The 23,655-nt window shown below is 45.6% G+C and overlaps 1 protein-coding gene across 5 annotated transcripts in view; it reads left to right on the top strand.

Annotated features, from left to right (window-relative positions):
* LOC134358780 (leucine zipper putative tumor suppressor 2 homolog) overlaps window positions 1-23,655 on the top strand; it is a 238,084-nt gene that overhangs the window by 78,461 nt on the left and 135,968 nt on the right. For 4 of the 5 annotated variants that reach the window (XM_063071257.1, XM_063071260.1, XM_063071256.1 and 1 more), the window contains one exon: window positions 4,903-4,981. The gene's annotated coding sequence lies outside the window, so the exon portion shown is untranslated. Of the gene's footprint in view, window positions 1-4,902; window positions 4,982-8,519; window positions 8,596-23,655 lie in introns of those variants that run through there. The other variant, XM_063071263.1, reaches the window with a different exon arrangement.

The raw sequence follows: 23,655 nt of genomic DNA, 5'->3' as shown, positions 1-23,655 counted from the left end.
ATGCTTTGGCGCCAGTATAGTATGCCCACAATTTACTTACAGTAACCCTACATCTTTGGACTGTGGGAGGAAACCAGGGCACCACACGGTCACAGGGAGAACTTGGAAACTCCTTGCAGACACTGGCAGGAACTGAACCGGGGCCGCTGATTCTGTAATAGTGTTGCACTGCCATTGTCTTGTTATTAAAGCAAAGATGTAGAAATGTTGGGAGCAATGCAGAAGCAGTTTCCTGGTCTAATAATTATCGTGGGCAGATTGGCACGTGAGGACGTGTTGGACAGGGTTAGCTTTGTACGCAAGAGGCGCCAGTCGCTGGGAGCTGAAGCACTGCTAGAAGTCAGCGGGAGTTCCAAAGATTGAGAGGTGACTTGTCTGGAAGGGTCTCGACTGGTGGATGTGAAGGGGGAGAACCTTGAACTCACGGTCACTGTTTAAAAGTAATGGCTAAATGCTGAGTGCCTTTCTCCTGGAGGGTGGTCAGTCTTTCAAATTCTCTTAACGCTGTTACAGCGCCAGCAGTCCAGGTTCAATTCCACTGCTGTCTATAAGGAGTTTGTTTGTTCTCCATGTGACCGTGTGGGTTTCCTCGAGGTGCTCTGCCTTCTGTCTTCAGGTCTGAAGCCCCTGATTCCTGCAAATTCCCTCACCCCCTCGCTGGGATCTAGGCATCTTTCTGAAAGCCCATTTCTCACAGAGCGAGGCAGCAGACCCTTCAGTCATCAAGTCTGTGCTGACCTTCATGCAACTATCTTATGCTAATCCCATTTTATCCCATCGAACTCCCCCCAGGTTCCATCACTGTAATAACAGCATGTGGGCAAGGTACCATAACCTCTCTGGTGCCATGAGAGGAAGCTGTAGCACCCAGTGAAAACCCTGACGGACCTGGCAGCACACTCATCCAAGACCTATCTCTTTTAGGTCTCTCCCACTTGTTGCAAAAGGTGGAATCTCACCTGCCCTCTTCAATTTGTGAGCACTTTGGAGACTGGCTGATTTGTAACACCTCTCATGCCCGGCCAGAGGCCCGACAGCACTTCTCATCGAAGGGTCAGCTGGGGAACGGTGAGCAGCTTCACATTCCTGGTGTGGGCACTGCTGAAGATCTATCCTGGGCCCCACACATCGATGCAATTACGAAGAAGGCATGGCAGCCGTTGTATTTCCCTAGGAGCTTGAGAAGATATGCTACGTCAGCGAAGACCAGCAAATTTATACACGGAGAGCATTCTGACTGGTTGCATCAGGGTCTGGTGTGGAGGGGCCGCTGCTCAGGATTGGAAAACGCTGCAAAAGGTCGTGAACTCAGCCAGCTCCATCCTGCGCACTGGCCTCCCCACGAAGGACATCTTTAAAAGTTAATGCCTGGTCCATCGTGAAGGACCCTCACTGTCACTACCGTCAGGGAGGAGGTACAGGAGCCTAAAGACACACTCTCCATGGTTTAGAAACAGCTTCTTCCCCTCCGCCATCAGATTTCTGAATGGTTAATGAACTCATGAACACTATTTTGCTGTCTTTTTGCACTACTTTTTATTTTTAAAATACTTACTGCAATTTATATTTTGTATTGCACTGTACTGCTGCCACAGAGCAACAGATTTCACGACATGTGTCAGTGACAATAAAGCTGATTCTCATTCTGATTCTGGGACCTCCCTGATTAACCACGGAGGTACTCATCTGTGTGGGAGGTCTTCTTAACTAGAGCTTGTGTCGGGCTGATAAAGGGCAGATATCGGCACTTCAGAGTGTACTGAATACACTCCAGCTTTATGAATATGAGCCATGATTATGTTGTCAACATCAAAGCCTCTTTAAATGAAACCCGCAAAGGAAGCCAAGTGAAAGGTTTAATGACTATTCGTCACACCCTTGGTGTTGAGTTGTGGAACTCTTGCCCAACGAGATGATAGTTTTGCATGGCACATTGATATCTGAGTCTGGTCTTGCTGCATGAAATGATATCACAGTGTAAGTCCTCTCTCATCCCCCATGTGTACAGATGTAATGGTGAAGGAAGGGTGTCATACACGGATCACAAGAGGAAGGAAATACAAAAGGGCTCCAGTCTCCATAATTCTGCCCATGAGATCTTGCGCTTAGACAGATCCCATTTTGTCCAGGCACCCTGGGACCCTTGTTCCACTGCCTGTGAAATCCTGGGACCCAAACTGTAAGCTCTGTGGTCAAAAGGGGTCACTGGCTCATATACTGTCCGGGTGTAAAACAGCTCTAACTCAAGGACGGTATAGGTGGTGCCATGATAAGGTGCTTCTGGCTCTTGCTGACACATTAGAGCGGGAGAGATGCAAGAAGAGGACGGCTGGCACAGATATGAGGAAGGCCATCACCTTCATCAAAGAGGGAGCCAGACCTTTCGTAACCAAACTACCAAAGCCCAATCTGCTGCTAATGGCCAGGTCCTGGGAGATGAGGGTCGATGTGGGAAGGAGGCTGCAGTTCCCGGATGTGGTGCACACAACCCTATGCCCGGACATTGTACTGTGGTCAACCGAAGACAAGAAAATAATTCTGGTTGAGTTGACTGTACCATGGGAGGAGGGATGGGAAGAGGCCCATGAGAGAAAGGCCTTGAAGTACCAGCCCTTAGTGCAGGAGTGTAAAGACAAGGGATGGCTGGCATGGTTGTTTCCTGTGGAGATCGGCTGCAGAGGTTTCCCAGCCAAATCAGCATGGCGATTGTTGTCAGATCTGGGCCTGGACAAAAGGGAGCAAAAAACAAGCAGCTCGTAGGATGGGGGAAGAGGCAGAACGAACCTCTTGTTGGATTTGGAGTAGGCGAGAGGAGGGAAGCTGGAAGCCAGGAGCAGATGGGCAGTGATTTGGCCACCACTGCTGGCCCACCAACTAGAAAGTGTCGTGATTAAGGGTCGAAACACTAGGTGAAGGTTGGGAACCACCTGATGACATCTGCTCCTGTCTGAAGGCTACTGTTACCTTGTAAGGTAACTGGAGAATGCACCCTAACAGGTGTATGTAACAAGTATTACATAGAGGGAGGTCCTTTCCCCAGTGAGTATTTGCTGGTTCTGAATCAGGTTTATTGTCACCTGCCTGTGCTGTGAAATTTGTTGTTTTGTGGCAGCAGTACAGTGCAAGATGTAAAAATAATATACTACAAGTTCCAAAGATGAAGAAGTGTGAAAGGGGAATGATGCAGTGATGTTCATGGACCATTCAGAAATCTAATGGCAGAGGGGAAGAAGCTGTTTTTAAATCATTGCTGTGGCCTTTCAGGTTCTGGTGCCTCCTCCCCGATGGTGCTAATGAGACGAGGGCACGTCCTGGGCGGTGAGGGTCTTTAATGAAGGATGCTGTCTTCTTGAAGCGCCATCTCTTGAAGGTGTCCTGGATGAAGGGAGGGTTGGACCCGCGATGAATCTGGCTCAGTCTCTTGTGATCCTGTGCATTGGAGCTTTCATGCCAGGCAGTGGGACACTCAACCAGAATACTCTCCGCCGGACATCTGCAGCAATTTGCAAAAGGCTTTGGTGACATACTAAATCTCCGCAAACTTCTAATGAAGTGTAACCTCTAGCATGTCTTCTTTGTGACTTCATCAATGTGCTGGACTCTGGATAGGTCCTCTGAGATGTTAACAACCAGGAAACTGAAGCTGTCTCTCTTCCCACTGCTGACCCCTGAATGAGTGTGTGTGTTCTGATTTCTACCTCCTGAAGTCCCCAATCAGTTCTTTGATTTTGCTGACATTAAGTGTGATTTTGTTGTTGTGATAACACTTAACCAGCCAATTATACCTCCTCGTTACCATCTGAGATTTTAACAACATCAGAAGTGTCATCAGTGAATATATAGACGGAGTTTTGAATGGTGCTTGAGTTGCACCTGTGCTGATAGTCAGCGACAAGGAGATGTCGTCACGTTCTGTACTGACTGTGGTCTCCTGATGAGGAAGTTGAACATCCAGTTGCAGATGGAGGTACAGAGGCTCTGGTTTAAAAGAATGGCAATTAGTACTCAGCGGAGAATGGCTTTGAAAGCTGAGAACCCTGATATACGTTTTGCCGTTGTCTAGGTGCTCTAAAACAGAACGTAGAGCCAGTGAAGTTGTGTCTGTTGTAGTCCTGTTGTTGCAGCAGGCAAAATGATGCCATATTAAACTAACTGTCTTCTGCCGACACAGGATCCATGTCCCTCTATTCCTTGCATATTCTGCCCAACAAAGTGCCTCTTGAATGACATTATTACATCTGTTCTTCAGATTGTAACTTTCAGGGAAGTAAATTAACCGAACCCCTGTGCATCTCCCGGCTGGAGTTAAAGTTTACAAAAGGTGCTCTATTTTGAAAATATTGGGGAGTTGTCCCTGAAGTCCTGACCAAGCTTTCTTCAAGCATTGTTTGAAATAGGCGGATAAACAGTAGATTTTAAGATCAGCTTTATTTGTCACACGTACATTGGAAAATCGAAGTGTAGAGTGAAACACGCTATTTGCGCCAATGACCAACACAGTCAGAGTATATGCTGGGGCAGCCCGCAAGTGTTGCCATGTCTCCAGTCAGCGTAGCCTGCCCATGGCTCACTAACCTGAACCCATACGTCTGTTTGTTGGAATGTGGGGGGAAACTGGAGCACCTGGAGGAAACCCATGCAGAGACGGGGAGAACACACAAATTCCTATCAAACCGTGGTGGGGATTGAATCCCTATCATTCGATCACTGGTGCTGTCAAGCATTGCACTACTGTTACCCACCTCTGGCTATGACTGCAGTGCTGTTTGTGGGAGCTTGCTGTGTACAAATGAGCTGCTACAATACCACAATGATTCGCTTAGGGTGGATGAAAGTTGCTATAGGAATGCGGAACATCTTACAACCTATTTACTAACTCATCTCGTTCTCAACTGTTTCCAGATCCCATCCAGTATGTCGTCCTGCAGGGGCCTCTCGCAAACAGACCGGTAGCAAAGTGAGAGAACCACGAATGGAACAGGTAGGGCACAAACTCGGTTCCATCTCAACTGTCTTATCCTTGCTGATGTTAGCATTTCCCTTCAAGCCATGCAGATGATTAACGACTCAGTTAAAACACAGCTCATTAAAGGTGCCGTCACAGGTAGACAAGGTGGTGAAGAAGATATTTTGCACAGGAGTCGGGATGTTCTGTTGCAATTGCATACTTGATGGTGAGGCTGCTCTTGGGGTAATGTGTACAGTTTTGGCCGTCCTGTATGGGAAAGACCTGGTTAAACTGGAAAGGGTGTGGAAAGGATTTATGAGACTGCTGTGAAGACTAGAGTGCCTGTGTTGTAGGACCAAGTTGGCCAGACTAGGCCTTGATTCCTTGGATCATAGCAAAATGAGAGGTGATCTGATAGAAGAGCTTAAGATTATGAGAGATATGGATAAGGTGGATGGAAACCGGGGTAGAAAGGTCCCAATCCAGGGACAGTAAGTTAGAGTGAGAGAGGATGGGTACGTGGAGGGGTTTGGAGCAGGGGTTCCCGACCTGGACGGGTACATGGAGGGGTTTGGAGCAGGGGTTCCCGCTCCCAACCTGGATGGGTACATGGAGGGGTTTGGAGCAGGGGTTCCCGTTCCCGACCTGGATGGGTACATGGAGGGGTTTGGAGCAGGGGTTCCCGTTCCTGACCTGGATGGGTACATGGAGGGGTTTGGAGCAGGGGTTCCCGTTCCTGACCTGGATGGGTACATGGAGCGGTTTGGAGCAGGGGTTCCCGTTCCTGAACTGGATGGGTACATGGAGGGGTTTGGAGCAGGGGTTCCCGTTCCCGACCTGGATGGGTACATGGAGGGGTTTGGAGCAGGGGTTCCCGTTCCTGACCTGGATGGGTACATGGAGGGGTTTGGAGCAGGGGTTCCTGACCTGGGGTCCCAGACCCCTTGTTAGTGGTAAGGCTCCATTGCATAAAAAGGTTAGGAGCCTGTGGTTTGGAGGGATACGGGCTGAATGCAGGAAATTGGGGCTAGCTGGCCGGGTACCATGGGTCAGCATGGACTGGTTGCGCTGAAGGGCCTTTATCCGTGCAGTGTTGGTCTGTTCTGTTGTTGAGCCTTTTTTCATCATTACATGCGTTCAGGTGGCAGTTCCAGTACTTTCGGCTGGGATGGATTTGCACCGACAATCCCAGCAACACTCTGCATTAGGATGAACCTATTGACGCTCTGTGATAAGTTTTAACCACATTTATTCAGGTCGACCTTTAACCCCTCTCTTAGTTTGGAGGAGAGAAGGACAATCGAGATTAACATGTTAGGAGGTACGTCAGGGCACAGCAAGAAGTAAAAGATTTGGAGAGAGTCTGAAGGAACAAAATTGCTGGTAACTGAGATTAGGAAAGTGGATAGTTGATCGCTGGTATAGATATGGTGTTTCTGTAGAACAGACACAAAATGCTGGAGGAACTCAGCAAGTCAGGCAGCATCTATGGAAATGAATAAACAGTCAACATTTCAGCCCGAGGCCCTTCATCAGGACTGGGAGGGAAGGGAGGTGATGCTGGAATAAGCAGGTGGGGTGGGGTGGTGGGGGAAAGGAGCACAAGCTCTAGTGTGATAGGTGAGGGTGAAGTTAGGCTGGTGGGGGAGCGGGGAATGAAGTGAGAAGCTGGGGGTTGATTGGCAGAAGAGATAAAGGGCTGAAGAAGAAGGAATCTGATAGGAGAGGACAGTGGACCATGGGAGAAAGGGAAGGAGGAGAGACACCAGAAGAAGGTGAGGTAAGAAGGAAGCCAAAATGGGGGAGGGAGGAGTATTTACCAGAGTTTAGAGCAATTGATGTTCATGCCATCGGGTTAGAGGCTACCCAGATGGAATATGAAGTGTTTCACCTCCAACCTGAGAGCGTCAATAGCGGAGGCCATGGGCTGACTTGTCAGAATGGGAATGGGAAGTAGGATTAAAATGGGTGTCCACAGGGAGACGCTGCCTGTTGTGGCAGGCAGAGGTAGCCTGAGAGTTTCTGTGCTGTAAGCCTCTGTTGTTCTGCAACTGTAACAACGACCTGATACACCTTCGACATTGAAGAGTTAATTAATTACTGTGATTGCTCTGTTTAGCAACATTACAGAGGCAGGTTAGACCGACAGATGCTCTCTAAGACCATAAGGTATAGGAGCAGAATTAGGCCGTTTAGGACATCGAGTCTGCTCCACCATAACTGAGCCATTTCTCTCTCAGCTCCAGACTCCTGGTTTCTCCCCGTGTCCGTCAATGCCCTGACTAATCAAAGATCTATCAACCTTTGCCTGAAATATACCCAATGACTTGGTCTCCATAGCCGCCTGTAGCAACTAGTTCCACAGATTCACCTACTCTGGCTAAAGAAATTCCTCCTCACCTCTATTCTAAATTGATGTCCCTCTGTTCTAAGGAGTTGCCCTCTAGTCTTAAACTTCCCCACCATAGGAAACGTTCTCTCCAAGTCCACTCTGTTGAGGCCTTTCACCATTCGATAGGTTTCGGTGAGGTCAGTCCTCATTCTTCTGAATACCAGTGAGTCGAGCCCTTCTTTCTGCCAGCTGACTTCTCCCTGCTACTCCCCAACTGCACGAGCCCGGCTGATTGATTCCAAAGTATTAGTGATAACTCCGCTCATAACAGGGGGTAATAGTTCAGCTTCGATCACCTCTGCACAGGAAACAGAGCAGACCTAGTGGAAATTCATGTCTTGAGTTCGGTGGAGGAGATCCTCGTCCATGCAGGGACTGGGGCTGGGGAGGGAAGATCAGCACTTATCATTGTAAAAGCAGAAAGTGATAACAATCCCCGAGAATTTGATCGGATTGTCTTCCAGCTGAATCATTTAAGGTTGGCTGCATCTTTGCAGGTTGTAGATGGATCTGTTCGGGTTGAACACAGCTCATTTCAACCTGAGGCATTCAAAGCAGCACACTTTGAGAGGTTGATGGAGGGTGAGAGGCGACTTGATTAGCTTTACTTGTGGCATGTACTACGTTGACACATTCAGTGAAATGCGCTTTTTGCATCAAATCAAATCAGCGAGGGCTGTGCTGTGTAGCCCACACATGTTGCCGTGCAGCCCACACATGTTGCCATGCTCTGACGCCAACTTAGTATGCCTCCTCAACTGCCTGCAGCAATGAATTCCACAGATTCACCACTCTCTGCGAAGGAAATTCCTCTTCATCTCCATTCTAAATGGATGTCACTCTGTACTGAGGCTGTGGCCTCTGGTCCTAGACTCATCCACCATTGGAAACATCCTCTCCACATCCACTCTATCGAGGCCGTTCACCGTTCGATAGGTTTCAGTGAGGTCACCCCTCATTCTTCTGAATTCCAGTGAGCACGGCCCAGAGCCATCAAACTCTCTTCATATAACAAGCCATTCAATCCTGGAATCATTTTCGTAGCCTCCTTTAAACCCTCTCCGATATCAGTACATGTTTTCTTAGATAATGGGCCCAAAACTGCCCACGATACTCCAAGTGAGCCCTCACCAGTGCCTTATATAACCTCAACATTACATCCTTGCTTGTATATTCTAGTCCTCTGGAAATGAATGTTCACGTTGCCTTCCTCACCACCGATTCAACCTGCCAACCTTTGGGGAATTCTGCACAGGTGAGTGGGCGGCTGTCAGCGGTAGATTCCTTACACGGCGTGGCAGGTGCCTGGAATGCAGTGCCGGGGGGTGGTGGCAGGGGCTGACACAGTAGGGGCCTTTAGGAGACTGTTGGGTATAAGAAAATGTCTGGTTATGGGTTATGTGGGAGGAAAGGAGCTGGACTGCTCTGTGTTCTAAGCCAATGGGAATTGAAAAGGCAGCAGGAACACAGTGCATTGGCTAACATGTGTGAAGGGGTGCTGGAGGCTGATTTTATCTGGAGAGCCTTGGCTAGGCTGTGGGAGCCAGAGCAGACTGTAGTGCCCATAGAATCTGCTGCACCCTTCACTCAGGGTGTGATTCATCTGACTGGAACAAACAAGGTACTGGAAGAACTCAGCAGGTCAGGTAAGTTCCAGCACCTGCAATCTCTTGTTCATAGTTCAGGTTTCATAGTGATTTTATTATTAAAGTATATGTATATGTCACCATATACACACCTGAGATTCATTTCCTTGTGGTATATTCAGTAAATACAAACAAACGTCATAAAATGAAAAAGTGCTCACAGCAAGACTAACAATCAATGTGCAAAAGATGCCGAACTGTGCAAATAAAAAGACAACAAAATATAAATAAGCAAAGAATAAATATTGAGAGAACATGAGACGGATTAGAATCGGAATCACTTTATTGCCAGTATGTGAATTCAGTTCAATTCAAATTCAGTTAATGGACTGTCAGTGATTCCGAAAGCAGCTTGAAGATTGTAGAAGAAGAGAGACAGGAAGGAAGGAAGATTCAGATTTCTGAGGATGGGTTACAAGTATGAGCAGTGGAGTTTAGTGTTGTGGTACTCGTTAGCGATCTCTCCGCATCAGTCGTTGGGGAAGTGGCAGCCTCCTTGCCGATGTACTGTGAATGGGAAATGATCAGCACACCTGCTGTGCCATCTGCTACCCAGATCCCGTCCTCTGCTCCACAAGTTCTGTCACTCGATAAACTTGGGAACTTGGCTGCCCTTGTAAACTCAGAAGTAACAAGCCTGGGTGTTATCCCAGATTCAGATTTGATTTTCAGATCCCATGTAAAGAAAGACCAGAGCAGCATTTTTACATTGAAGAAATATTGCAAAGGTATGTCCTTCAGAGTGTGTGGGTACAGGTGAGGAACATCAGTGTGTGTGGGTATAGGTGAGGAACACGGTGTGTGGGTACAGGTGAGGAACAAGGTGTGGGTACAGGTGAGGAACAGTGTGTGGGTACAGGTGAGGAACGTCAGTGTGTGTGGGTACAGGTGAGGAACAGTGTGTTGGTACAGGTGAGGAACGTCAGTGTGTGTGGGTACAGGTGAGGAACGGTGTGTTGGTACAGGTGAGGAACGTCAGTGTGTGGGTACAGGTGAGGAACGGTGTGTTGGTACAGGTGAGGAACAGTGTGTGGGTACAGGTGAACAGGGTGTGTGGGTACAGGTGAGGAACACGGTGTGTGGGTACAGGTGAGGAACAGGGTGTGGGTACAGGTGAGGAACGTCAGTGTGTGGGCACAGGTGAGGAACGTCAGTGTGTGGGCACAGGTGAGGAACGTCAGTGCACGTGGGCTCTGGTGAGGAACGTCGAAGGGCGTGGGCACGGGTGTGTGCTGGTATCGCTGTAGGAGACAGGTTCCAGACAATGTTAGATGAGATGGGTGCTGGTAACCTATAGTCGGGGTGTTTGGGCCCTGTTTGTTTCATGGCTGTTGGTCAGCGATGAGGTGATGCAGTACCAGTGATGTGTACAAAACCACTGATCAGGGAACAAACACACATCCTGGAGCAAGCTTATTTTGAGTGCAGCATCAATGGTGGAAACAGCGAATGAGGCTCGTACTGCAAGCAGAGACAGCCTCCAATGTGAAGGAAAGCTTTTGCGCATGGAATTTCTAATGACGAACGTCTGGCGTAACTGAGGATCTGACCTGCCACCGCTCTGACTGAGAACTCCTTGTGCAGCTTGAGAGTGTGACTGATCTCTTTGTTTACACCAATACTGAACTTGGGAGTCGGCCTGATAATTTGACCTCTGCTCGTGAGAATTTGGTATCCGGTGTGGGCATATGCTTTAGCTCTATCTGCTCTCCCTTTTCTCCCCGTCCCTATTTATATTGATGTGGTACATTCTGTGTGTCTGTGTATTACAGCCACCTGCAGCCATCATGCTCACTGCCACCGTCTGCTTCAATTACTCCGTGTTAATGCTGTGTCCAGCTTCAGTGCGCCCCCTGCTGGATGGTGTCCCTGTGGTTCAGTTGCACTGTATAAACGTGATTTCAATCATAACAACATCTGGCATTTATATTGCACCTCAAATAAAGATTAGCTTTATTTGTCACACGTACATCGAAACGTACAGTGAAATGTGTTGTTTGCGCCAACCAACACAGTCTGGGGATGTGCTCGGGACAGCCTGCAAATGTTACTCTGTTCCTGGCACTGGCAAGTTACTTACTAACCGTAACCCATAGATTTTGGAATGTGAGAATAAAACGGACCATCATGGCTTGGAGAAAACACACAAACTCCTTGCAGGCAACAGTAGAATTGAACCTGGATCACCGGTGCTTTAGTAGTCTTACCATAACTGCTACACTACCTGACTATTTCACAGGGGCAGCCAAAGGGGTTTATCAAAGGCAAAGTAAATTCATCAAGGCACATATATCTCACCATATACTACCTTGAGTTTCAAAGTGATCTAAATTAATTGCAGATTTAAAACATAAAATAATTGATTGCATTAGTATTCACCCCTTTAATATGACACATCAAATCATCACTGGTGCAGCCAATGATTTTCCAAGTCACATAATTAGTTAAATGGTGTTTCAATTGATTGTAGTAAAAATACACCCATAGCTGGAAGGTCCAACTGCTGGTGAGTCAGTATCCTAGGAAAAACTACACCATGAAGACAGAAGAACACTCCAAGCAACTCCACGAAACATAAGAAAATTTCCAAGTTACTGAATATCCCTTAGAGTACAGTTATGTCTATCATTAAGATATGGAAAGAAATGGCAGAGCTGTAAATCTGACTAGAGCAGGCCATCCTCATAAACTGAGTGACCTTGCAAGAAGGGGACCAGTGATGGAGGCTTCCAATAGGCCTGTGACAACTCTGGAGGGGTTACAAGCTTCAGTGGCTGAGATGAGAGAGGCTGTGCACACAGTAACTGTTGTTTTACCAGTGGCCGTTTTATGTGAGTGGCAAAGAGAAAGCCACTGTTGAAAAATTTCAGCTAGAGTTTGCCGGAAGGTATGTGAAGTCGGCTGGAAGAAGATTCTATGGTCTGATGGAACCAAAATTGAGTTTTTTGGCTATCAGACTAAACGCTATGTTTGGTGTAAGCCAAAAACCGCACATCATCAAAAACACGCAATCCCTACTGTGAAGCGTGGTGGTGGCTGCATCATGCTGTGGGGATGCTTCACTGCAGCAGGCCCTGGAAGGCTTGTGAAGGTAGAGGGTAAAATGAATGCAGCAAATTACAGGGAAATCCTGGAGGAAAATCTGATGCAATCAGGAGTTTATCACAGGCAAGATTTGTTTTGTAGCAAGGCAATGATCCCAAGCATACAGGCAAAGCGACACAGTACAGGAATGGCTTAAAAACAACAAAGTTAATGTCCTTGAATGGCCAAGTCAGAGTCCAGACCTCAATCCAATTGAGAATTTGTGGTTGGACTTGAAAAGAGCTGTTCACTCACAATCCCCATGCAATCTGACAGAGCTTGAGCAGTTTTGTAAAGAATGGGGTAAAATTGCAGTGTCCAGATGTGCAAAGCTGATAGAGACCTAGCCACACAGACAAGGCTGTAATTCTGCCAAAGGTGCATCTACAAAATACTGATTTGAAGGGGGTGAATACTTATGCAATCCATGATTTTGTATTTTATATTTGTAATTAATTTCGATCACTTTGTAGAGATCAGTTTTCACTTTGACACGGAAGTCTTTTTTCTGTAGATCAGTGTCGAAAAAGCCAAATTAAATCCTCTGTGATTCAATGTTGTAAAACAATAAAACATGAAAACTTCCAAGGGGGGAGGTGAATACTTTTATAGGCACTGTACATATTACACAAAATACTGAGAAGGTAAGATGTAGAGTCCTTAAAAGTGAGGCTGTAGTTTGTGGAGTTGAGGTGAGTGAAGTTATCCAGGAGTCTGATGGTTGAAGTGTAATAACTGTTCCTGAACTTGGTGGTGTGGGACCTACAGCTCCTGTACCTCCTACATGATGGTAGTAGTGAGACGAGACCATGGCCTGGACGGAGGGTGGTCCTTGATGATGAATGCTGGTTTCTTATGGCAGTGCTCTTTGTAGATGTGCTGAGTGGTGGGGAGGGTTCTGCCTGTATTCCCCACTTCCTGTAGGCTTTTCTGTTTCTGGCCATGGGTGTTTCCATACCAGGCCACGAGGCAACCAGTTCGGATACACTCCACGATGCATCTATAAAAGTTTAACAGGTGCTTTACCTGTCAACTGCTCTTTCAAAGTCACAGCTACACAGTGGTCAGTGCTGTTGCTGTCAGCTCTAAGGACTCAGGTCAATCCAAAGACCTATGGGTTAGTAGGTTAATTGGTTAGTATCGGCTGAAAGGGCCGGAAGCCTTGTTGCCATGTTAATCGGTTAGTATAGGCTGAAAGGGCCGGAAGGCCTTGTTGCCATGTTAATTGGTTAGTATCGGCTGAAAGGGCCGGAAGGCCTTGTTGCCATGTTAATTGGTTAGTTATAGGCTGAAAGGGCCGGAAGGCCTTGTCGCCATGTTAATTGGTTAGTATCGGCTGAAAGGGCCGGAAGGCCTTGTTGCCATGTTATTGGTTAGTATCGGCTGAAAGGGCCGGAAGGCCTTGTTGCCATGTTGTGTCTCTAAACAAAAACAAAATAAGTAATCGGAGGAAACCCGAGCCGTCACAGGGAGAGTGTGCAAACTGCACACAGGCAGTGGCAGAGGTTGGGATCAGACCTTGGTCACTGGAGCTGTGAAGTAGAGGACTTACTGAGGGAGCCTCCAGCGGTGGGGGAACTCACTGGCAAACAGTCAGTCTGAAGCATGGATAAGCGAAGCAGCAGATGGTGGAAGACATGTTGGGCATTTTGTTGGCGAGACTAGAGGGAGGATTGGAAGAGCCTCCTGGTGCATAAATGTTGGCAAAGACCATCCGAGATGAATGGCCCATTTCTGTGGAATTTTGATCCATGTTTTAGTGAGTTTGACTGTGCTTCTTAATCAGGAAAATGAATCATGAAGCTGTGACGTGCAGACCCTTTTCCTTTCTGGGAGGCCCAGAAGCAGCATTTGAATCTGCAGCCTACATCCCAGGCCTTTGCTCTTGGCTCTGTCTTTAGCCTCGTAAATTTTGTCTCTCGTTTGGAAGACTTGCTAATACAAACTAGCCAGCAGACAGTCAAATGCAGGCCATCTGATACAAAGAGAGAAACACACAAACACATACAATCATGACGGTGATGGTGAACATATTTACCTGAGGAGGCAGGTTTCAGCATACACTATGGAACACTACAGCCCCATACAGGCCCTTTGGCCCATAACATTGTGCTTTCCTTTTAACCTACTCTAAGATCAACCTAGAGCTTCCCTCCCACATAACCCTCTATTTTTCTTACATCTTTGTGCCTACCCAAGTCTCTTAAATGTCCCCAAATGTACCGTATGTAACTCCACCACTGCCTTTGGCATTGCATCGCATGTACCCATCGCTCTCTTCCTCTGATTCCCACCCCTAGATTTTCCTCCTTTCACCTTAAAATTATGTCCTCTTGTATTAGCAGTTTCCTGGGAAAAAGACTCTGGCTGTCCACTATGCCTTTTATCGTCTTGTACACTTCAATCAAGTAATGTTTTATCCTCCTTTGCTCCAAAGCTCGTTCAACCTATCTTCATAAGCCATGTTCTGATTTCTACGACATAGTTGTGATGGAGGTGCCTGAACTGTTCATGGCCCACAGAGAGAGATGTGCTCCCTTTTTAATTTCTCTTTCTCCACTTACGTCTGACCCAGGTGCATTGGTCTGTGACTATACGTGGAGATGGAGCAACTTGTGATCATCCAGGGTTCTTTCATTGAAGAAGACAGATTCTAGAAGAGCCTCTTGAAGGGAAGGCATGGGTATCGGGGGTTTTTGTTCCCAAGGTGATCAGCTTCCAATTGTAAATCTGGATGAATGAATATTGTCTTTTATTGTGGATTTAAGGGACTAAAGGTTGTAAACGGGGCCATACAAATACACAGACACAAATGAGTCGTGGATGCGTTTATGTAGCACCTCACATAGTAAGCACAGTCAAATGCTTTTTAACAAGTTCAGATTCATTTATTGTCATATACGGAAAGGTGCAATGGAACTCCTTGCTCTGGAGAAGCTCAGAGTAAACAGGTTACAGCAGCATCATCAAGTCAGATTTGATAATGAGACTCTTGGAAATAAGATGTTAACTGCGTTTTTTTCTCCAGTAGGGTGTGCTTCAATTGGAGTGGAAACAATGACAATCATTCCTGGGTCACATCATACTGCCCTTGAAATTCAGCCATTTTTGCCAACCCTGACACACCCAATATGGCTGCTGTCTCCCTCCTGCTGCTGCTGCTGTCTTCCTCATGGCCACCTTGAGTCTGAAGTTGCTCTTGTGCTGACATGGAGAGTGAATCTGTAGGGACTAGAGAACATAAGAACATAAGAAATAGGAGCAGGAGTCGGCCATCTGGCCCATCGAGCCTGCTCCACCATTCAATAAGATCATGGCTGATCTGGCCATGGACTCATCTCCACCTACCCGTCTTTTCCCCCGTCACCCTTAATTGCCCTACCTTGAGCTTAAATACACTGACTGAGGTAAAAGTCTATCCAACCTTGTCTTAAATATATTCACTGAGGTAAAAGTCTATCTAACCTTGTCTTAAATATACTTACTGAGGTAAAAGTCTATCTAACCTTGTCTTAAATATATTTACTGAGGTAGCCTTCACTGCTTAAAGGAGATTGGCAAATTTGTCAATTGATCGCGTTCATTTCCACCGATTAATCACGATCGACTCCTGTGAAGTCCGTTCACTGAAGGGACAGAATACAGTGATTTTCTTCTGCCCTAGATGCAAACATATTCAGAATCAGAATCCTGTTTATTATCACTGGCATGTAATTTAGCAGCAGCAGTTCAATGCAATACAGTATCTAGCAGAGAGAAAAAGAATAATAAATAAAATAAAAAATAATAAACAAGTAAATCAATTATGTATAGTGAATAGATTTTAAAAAAGTGCAAAAATATCTTTTAAAAAGTGAGGTAGTGTCCAAAGATTCAATGGCCATTTAGGAATCAGATGGCAGAGGGGAAGAAGCTGTTCCTGAATCACTGAGTGTGTGCCTTCTACCTATCTCCTACCTGATGGTAACAGTGAGAAAAGGGCATACCCTGGGTGCTGGAGGTCCTTAATAATGAACGCTGCCTTTCTGAGACACTGCTCCCTGAGATGTCCTGGGTACTTTGTAGGCTAGTGCCCAAGATGGAGCTGACTAGATTTACAACCTTCTGCAGCTTCTTTCGGTCGGGTGCAGTGGCCCCTCCATACCAGACAGTGATGCAGCCTGTCAGAATGCTCTCCATGGTACAACTATTGAAGTTTTTGAGTGTATTTGTTGACATGCCAAATCTCTTCAAACTTCTAATAAAGTATAGCTGCTGTCTTGCCTCCTTTATAACTACATTGATATATTGGGACCAGGTTAGATCCTCAGAGATCTTGACACCCAGGAACTTGAAGCTGCTCACTCTCTCCACTTCTGATCCCTCTGAAGACTGGTATGTCTTCCTTCGTCTCACCCTTCCTGGTCCACAGTCAGCTCTTTTGTCTTACTGATGTTGAGTTCGCCAATGATGTGACAGTTGTTGGCAGAATCTCAGATGGCAACGAGGTGGCGTACAGGTGTAAGATAGATCGGTTGGTTGAGTGGTAGAAAGCATAGGAAACCTACAGCATAATACAGGCCCTTCAGCCCACAATGTTGTGCTGACATGTACTTACTTTAGAAATTACTTTTTGTTACCCATGGCTCTCTAGGTGTTGTAACAGTTAATGTCAGCAAGACCAAAGAATTAATTGTGGACCTCAGAGAGAGGAAATTGGGAGAACGCACACCGATCCTCATTGAGGGGTCAACAGTGGAAAGGGCGAGCAGCTTCCAGTTCCTAGATGTCATCATCTCAGGGGATCTACCCTGGGCCAGCAATCAGGAAGAAGGCACGCCATGAGGGGTTTGGGGAGATCTGGTCTGTCACCAAAGACCATCACATCTCAACAGTGGTGTAGTGGATAGCATTCTGACTGTTTGCTTCACCAGCCGCTGAGGAGGTTCCAATGCAGAGTTTATAGACTTGGCCAGCTCCATCACGGGCACCAGCACTCTCTCCATCTGGGACATAACCTCTTCTCATTGCCACCGTCACCGAGGAGGTACAAGAGCCTGAAGACCCTTACTTAACATTTTAAGAACAGCTTCTTCATTTCCACCATTGGATTTCTGATTGGTCCATGAACCCACCAGCACTACCTCATTGTTCCATTTATGTATTGTAACGTTTAGTAATTTTTTATGGGTTGCACTGTATTGCAGTTACAAAACAACGCGTTTCAGGATTATAAACCTGATTCTGATACTGATTTTGAACCTTTAGGCAATGGTAGAATTATCCGCATCCAGGGCGCTCTTAGTGGCTTGGCATGGACACAAACTTCACTCTTTCCTTTCAATTTCCTAGACTCTGAAGTTATCCTCCTCTTCAGCTTTTTCACAATATCCCTGCAACTTTCTCTGCCATAAGAATTTATCAAAAAATATTGCTTCCGTCATCCTTTCTGAAGTTGGCTTCCAGGTTAAAACACCTTGTTGTGTAATTTTAATGATTTCTCCTCCTCTCATCCTCCTGGATGATTTATATATTTGAATCTTCTCGTTCATAAATGGTGTCTACTTCAAAGGCAGCCTTTAGATTGTGAAGACGTGGGGCACCAAACATACTGATAAATCAGTAGTCTAGATATGCTAGCAAGATAAAATGATCACACAGTAATAGGCTCCCTATAGTGTACATTAGCTTAAGCAGAGGCATTATGCTTTCAGTGATTTTCTCGTGATTACGCTTCCGTGTATTTTTGTGTACCTCCACCCTGATTGGATGCCGGAGTCTAGTGGTGGGGCTGCATCGTCACACTGCAATAGACATACAGTCTACAACATTTGAGACTTACATGACTAAACTTGTAAGTAATAATAATAGTGCATGCCGAAGTTTGATTTAATTTGTCTTGACATTTTTTTGGCTTTCCTGCTGAATCACACCAATATATTGGAACCTCATGAGTGGCCAGCATCCTCTGCTGCCATCCCATCTGTGACAAGCCATAAGACCACAATGCCATAAGCCATAGGAGCAGAATTAGGCCATTCAGCCCATTGAGTCTGCTCCGCCGTTCCATCATGGCTGATCCCAGATCCCACTCAACCCCATACACCTGCCTTCGTGCCATATCCTTTGATGCCCTGACCGATCAGGAAACAATCAACTTTCACTTTAAATATACCCATGGACTTGGCCTCCACCGCAGTCTGTATCAGATTATTCCACAAATTCACGATTCTCTGGCTAAAAGAATTGCTCATTACCTCTGTTCTAAGAGGTTGCCCCTCAATTTTGAGGCTGCGTCCTCTAGTTCTGAATACTCCCACCACAGGAAACATTCTCTCCACATCTACCCTATCTAGTCCTTCCAACATTCAGTAGGTTTCAATGAGATCCCCACACATTCTTCTAAATTCCAGTGAGCACAGTCCCAAAGCTGACAAATGCACCTCATATGTTAACCCTTTCATTCCCAGAATCATCCTCATGAACCATCTCTGGACCCTCTCCAATGACGACACATCCTTTCTGAGATATGGGGCCCAAAACAGTTGACAATACTCTGTGTCTTATAAAGCCTCAGCATTATCTCCTTGTTTTTATATTCTATTCCACTTGAAATAAACACCAACATTGCATTTACCTTCTTTACCGCAGACTCAACCTGTAAATTAACCATCTGGGAGTCTTGCACTGGGACTTCTAAGTCCCTCTGCACCTCTGATGTTTGAACCTTTTCCCCATTTAGATAGTAGTCTGCGATTTTATTCCTTTTACCAAAATGCATGATCATACATTTCCCAACACTGTATTCCATCGGCCACTTTTTGCCCTTTCTTCCAATTTGTCTAAGTCCTGCTGCAGTCGCAGTGCTTCCTCAGCACCACCTACCCCTCCACCTATCTTTGTTTTATCTGCAAACTTTGCCACAAAGTCATCAATTCCATTATCCAAGTCATTGACATACAATGTGAAAAGTAGCGGTCCCAATACTGACCCCTGATGAACACCACTAGTCACTGGCAGCCAAGCAGAAAAGGCCCCCTTTATTCCCACTCACTACCTCCTGCCTGTCAGCCATTCCGCTATCCATGTCAGTATGTTTCCTGTAACGCTATAGGATTTTATTTTGTTCAGCATCTTCATGTGTGGCACTTTATCAATTGCCTTCTGAAAATCCAAGTAAATGACATCTATTGCCTCTCCTTTGTCCACCCTGCTTGTTACTTTCTCGAAGAAATCTATTAGATTTGTCAGGCAAGATTTCCCTTTACAGAAACCATGCTGACTTCGGCTTATTTTATCATTAGTCTCTAAGTACCCCAAAACCTCATCCTTAATAATAGACTCCAACATTTTCCCAACCACTGACGTTAGGCCAACAGGCCTATAACTTCCTTTTTTTGCCCTCCTCCCTTTTTAAAGAGTGGAGTGACATTTGCAATCGTCTAGTGCTCTGGGATCATGCCAGAATCAAGTGATTCTTGAAAGATCATGACCAATGCATCCATTATCTCTTCAACAACCTCTCTCAGGACTCTGGGATGTAGTCCATCTGGTCCGGGTGACTTATCCACCTTATGACCTTTGAGTTTGCCTGGCACTTTTTCCTTTGTAATAGCAATGGCAGTCACTCCTGCTTCTTGACACTCACAGACCTCTGGCACACTGCTAGTGTCTTCCACAGTGAATACAGATGCAAAGTACCCACTAAGTTCATCTGCCATTTCTTCGTCCCCCATTGCTACCTCACTAGCATCATTTTCTAGTGGTCCAATGTCAACTTTTACCTCCCTTTTACTCTTTATCTATGAAAAAAACTTTCAGTATCGTGCTTTATTTTATTGGCTCGTTTGCCCTCATATTTCATCTTTTTCCCTCTTATGGGTTTTTAGTTGTCTTTTGTTGGATTTTAAAAGCTTCCCATCATCCAACTTCCCACTCACTTTTGCTACTTTATATGCCCTTTTCTTGGCTTCTATGCAGTCCTTAACTTTCCTTATCAGTCAGGGTTGCCTTCCCCTGCCATTTGAGAACTTCTTCTATGGGACATATCTATCCTGCGCCTTGTGAACTATTCCCAGAAACTTCAGCCATCTCTGCTCAGCCGTCATCCCCGCCAGTGTCCTCCCGGACAAGCTCCTCTCTCATGTCTCTGTAATTCCCTTTATTCCATTGCGATACTGATACAGTGCATGTGACTTATGCTTCTATCAAATTGCAGTATGAATTCAATCTCATATTATGATCACTGCCTCCTAAGGGTTCCTTTACATTAAGCTCCCTAATAAGATCTGGGTTATTACACAACACCCAGTCTAAGATAACCTTTCCCTGTGGGGACTCAAGCACAAGCTGCCCTAAAAGGCCACCTCGTAGGCATTCAACAAGGTCCCTGTCTTGCAATTGGACACCAACCTGATTTTCCCAATCCCGTTGCATATTGGCCTCCCATTACAATTGTGTCATTACCCTTATTACACGCCTTTCCAGCTCCCTTTGCAATCTCAACCCCACATCTTGGCTACTATTTGGAGGCCTAAGTATGATTCCATAATGGTTTTTTTTTACTGTTGCCACAAAGGTTCGACATTCTCTGACACTATGTCACCTCTTTCTAGAGACGTAATTCCATCTCTTAGCAACAGAGCCGCACCACTGCCTGTGCCTTCCTGCCTGTCCTTTCGATACAAAATATATCCTTTGATGTTAAGCTCCCAACTTCGGCTCCTTTCAGCCACGACTCAGTGATGCCTGCAACATCATACCGGCCAATCCCTCCCTAATTGTGCCATAGGTTTGTCCACCTTATTCTGAATGCTACACTCATTTAGATACAGCACCTTCAGTCCTGCATTCTTCGCCCTTTTGAATTTTGTCTCAGTGGTACAATTTAACTCTTTACTCTGCATGTGTACCCAATCGTTGGCCTGCCTTTCCTTACGTTCATGTCCTGGGAGTCGCGCACTCACCTGGATGAGATTCTCTGTGCCAGAGAGTATGCAGCATGACTAATGGCCTGGCCACTCTCTGCATTTGCCATGTACACCCAGTTGGATGAACAGATCATCGGTGCCCAAGGGGCATCGCCCACTGGTGGTGCTGATCCCAAAGGTGATGAGACTTTAGGACATTAATCTCCTGAAGGCCATAATAGTGGTCTTTAAATGCCTCTGACAAATTAGATTAGCATTCAAATAGATTTAAATATATTTTTTTAAAATTGTATATATTTACACAAAAATTTCATTTATAAACACTAAAATAATGAGATGGTTTAAGCCTTTTCCATAGTCAGTGATCCCATCGGAGTGAATTGGGTCACCTAAAGTCTAGAAGGGATATGGAAGAATGAGGAGGATCTCATTGAAATCTATTGGAAGCTAAAAGGTCTAGAGAGAATGGATGTGGAGAGGATATTTCCTATAGTAGGGGAGTCTGATACTAGACGGTATCCATCAGAATACAAGGATGTTCCCTTTAGAACAGATGAGGAGGACTGTTTTTTAGCCAGAGGGTGGTGAATCTGGAATTCATTGCCACAGACAGCTATGGAGGCCAAGTCATTGAGTATATTTAAATTGGAGGTTGATAGGGTTCTTAAATAGTAAGGGTGTCAAAGGTTACGGAGAGAATTCAGGAGAATGGGGTTAAAAGCGGATAAGCAATCAGCCATGATGGAATGGTGGAGCAGACACAATAGAGTGAATGGGTTAATTCTGCTTCTATGTCTTATGGTCTAAAGTAGAGGAGCCAAATTTGAAGTTTAACTTCTCTCTTACAAGATAGTTGGAGTTAGCAACAGGACAGGTATGGAAGTCCAGGATGGGTTGTGAACGGGTATGGAAGTCCAGGGTGGGTTGTGAGCAGCTGACCACCAGCGATCCCCCGTGAAGGGGTTTAAGAAGACGAACCTGATGTGACAGGTACTACATAAGTGCAACCTCCCTCTCACTCTGCACAAAGTAACATACCTGCCCACTTTGAGCGTGACACGTGAATTTGCTATTGTGTCCTCAAAACGATGATGCTGGTGGGTGGCTGTATGTAGACTTTGGTTTGTGGACAGCTGCAGGAGGTTTGAAAGGGGCAGAAGCAGGCTTTAACATGTTTCTAAAGGAAAACAAGATCTATTGTCGTCAGATCCATTCAGACAAGTTGCTGATCCAGAGATTGTTCCTGCAATGTGAAAATCAGGTTTATTATCACTGACATATGTTGTGAAACTTGTTGATTTGTGGCAGCAGTACAGTGCAATACTTAAAATTTACTATAAGTTACAATTTAAAAAATAAATCAGTAGTGCAAAAGCAGAAACACAAGGAATTCCTCTCTCTTTAAACCTGTGCAACTGTGTGGTCCAGGTTCCAACTCTTTCTTGTCTTGATTTGTTGTTATTAAGTTTAACCACAAAAGGAATTGTATTTTGAGAGAATGAGAGAGGCGGTTAATGGGAAGGTGAAGTCACATCCTCAGGTCATCATCAAAGGCCATGTTGTGTAAATTCCTTGCACTCTTTTGCCTTCCTCCCTCCCTTCTCTCTCATTCTCTCACTCTCACTTTCTTTCTCTTTCTCTCTGTTTTTCTCTTCTGTCTCTCTCTTACTCTCACTCACTCACTCTCACGCTCTCTCACTCTCTCTCATTCAGTCTCTCTCTCTCTCTTACTCACTCACTCACTAACTTACTCTCACACTCTCTCAGTCACTCACTCACTCACTCTCACTCACTCACTCCCTCTCACTCACTCATGGATTGTTCGGCAATGGTGGAGTGCGTGTGTGGGGGTGGGTGAAGTCAGCATCAATCCCACTGTCCGTCTCTCAGTTCCCAACTGGCTTCCACCCTCCCCCACCCCAGCCATCTTCAACAGCTCCTATACCAATAGTACTGGTATTGGCTACAAACAGTCAGAGAGGTTCCCTGGGTCAGAGTCCTGACCTGTGTTGGTGTGAATGAAAGGATAAAGCTAGCCCACATACAAAAAGGCCCATAAATTAAAAAACACACTCTCCCACATGCAAGTACACCGTTCTCCTGATGTACAAGTGTTATGCACAGATATATATGCACAAAATTTCAAGGATCCGCTTTATTCACCGTACACATTTACATGTATTGGGAATTTGCTGTGGTGTATTCTGTGAAATGCAACAAAAACATACAATTATAAAGAATAAAGAATTTTATTAAAAATAGTTGGAGGTTGAAATACAGATAAGGAATAAAGTGTGCATAAATACATAAATACCAGTGTGTATTTACAAGGTAAACAGAGTTATGAAAATCGATTTATAGTGTTTACAGTGCAATGAATGAGGGGAAGGGGCTAATGAGAATGGTTGTCCAGATTAACTGCCTGTGTGGAGAAACTTTTACAAAGGTGTGAAGTTTTTGTTTTAGTAGACATATAGATCTTTCAAGAAGGGAGTTTTTTGGGGTAAGGCAGTTTGCTGGGTGGGTAGTGTCCACAATGATTGTCCGCCCACTACTTTCACACGCGCACGCACACGAGTAACTTGATCAGTAGCCAGACTTCTGAGTCATTGACCTGGGGGCTTGAGTTTAAATACCCCCATTGCAGCTAGGGAATTTATTTGTTAACAAGTACAT

This window comes from Mobula hypostoma, chromosome 19, assembly GCF_963921235.1.
Source record: "Mobula hypostoma chromosome 19, sMobHyp1.1, whole genome shotgun sequence".
In the NCBI taxonomy this organism is placed as follows: Eukaryota; Metazoa; Chordata; class Chondrichthyes; order Myliobatiformes; family Myliobatidae; genus Mobula; species Mobula hypostoma.
The sequence above is the reverse complement of the archived record's forward strand: the minus strand, read 5'-3'. Positions and strand labels throughout refer to the sequence as shown.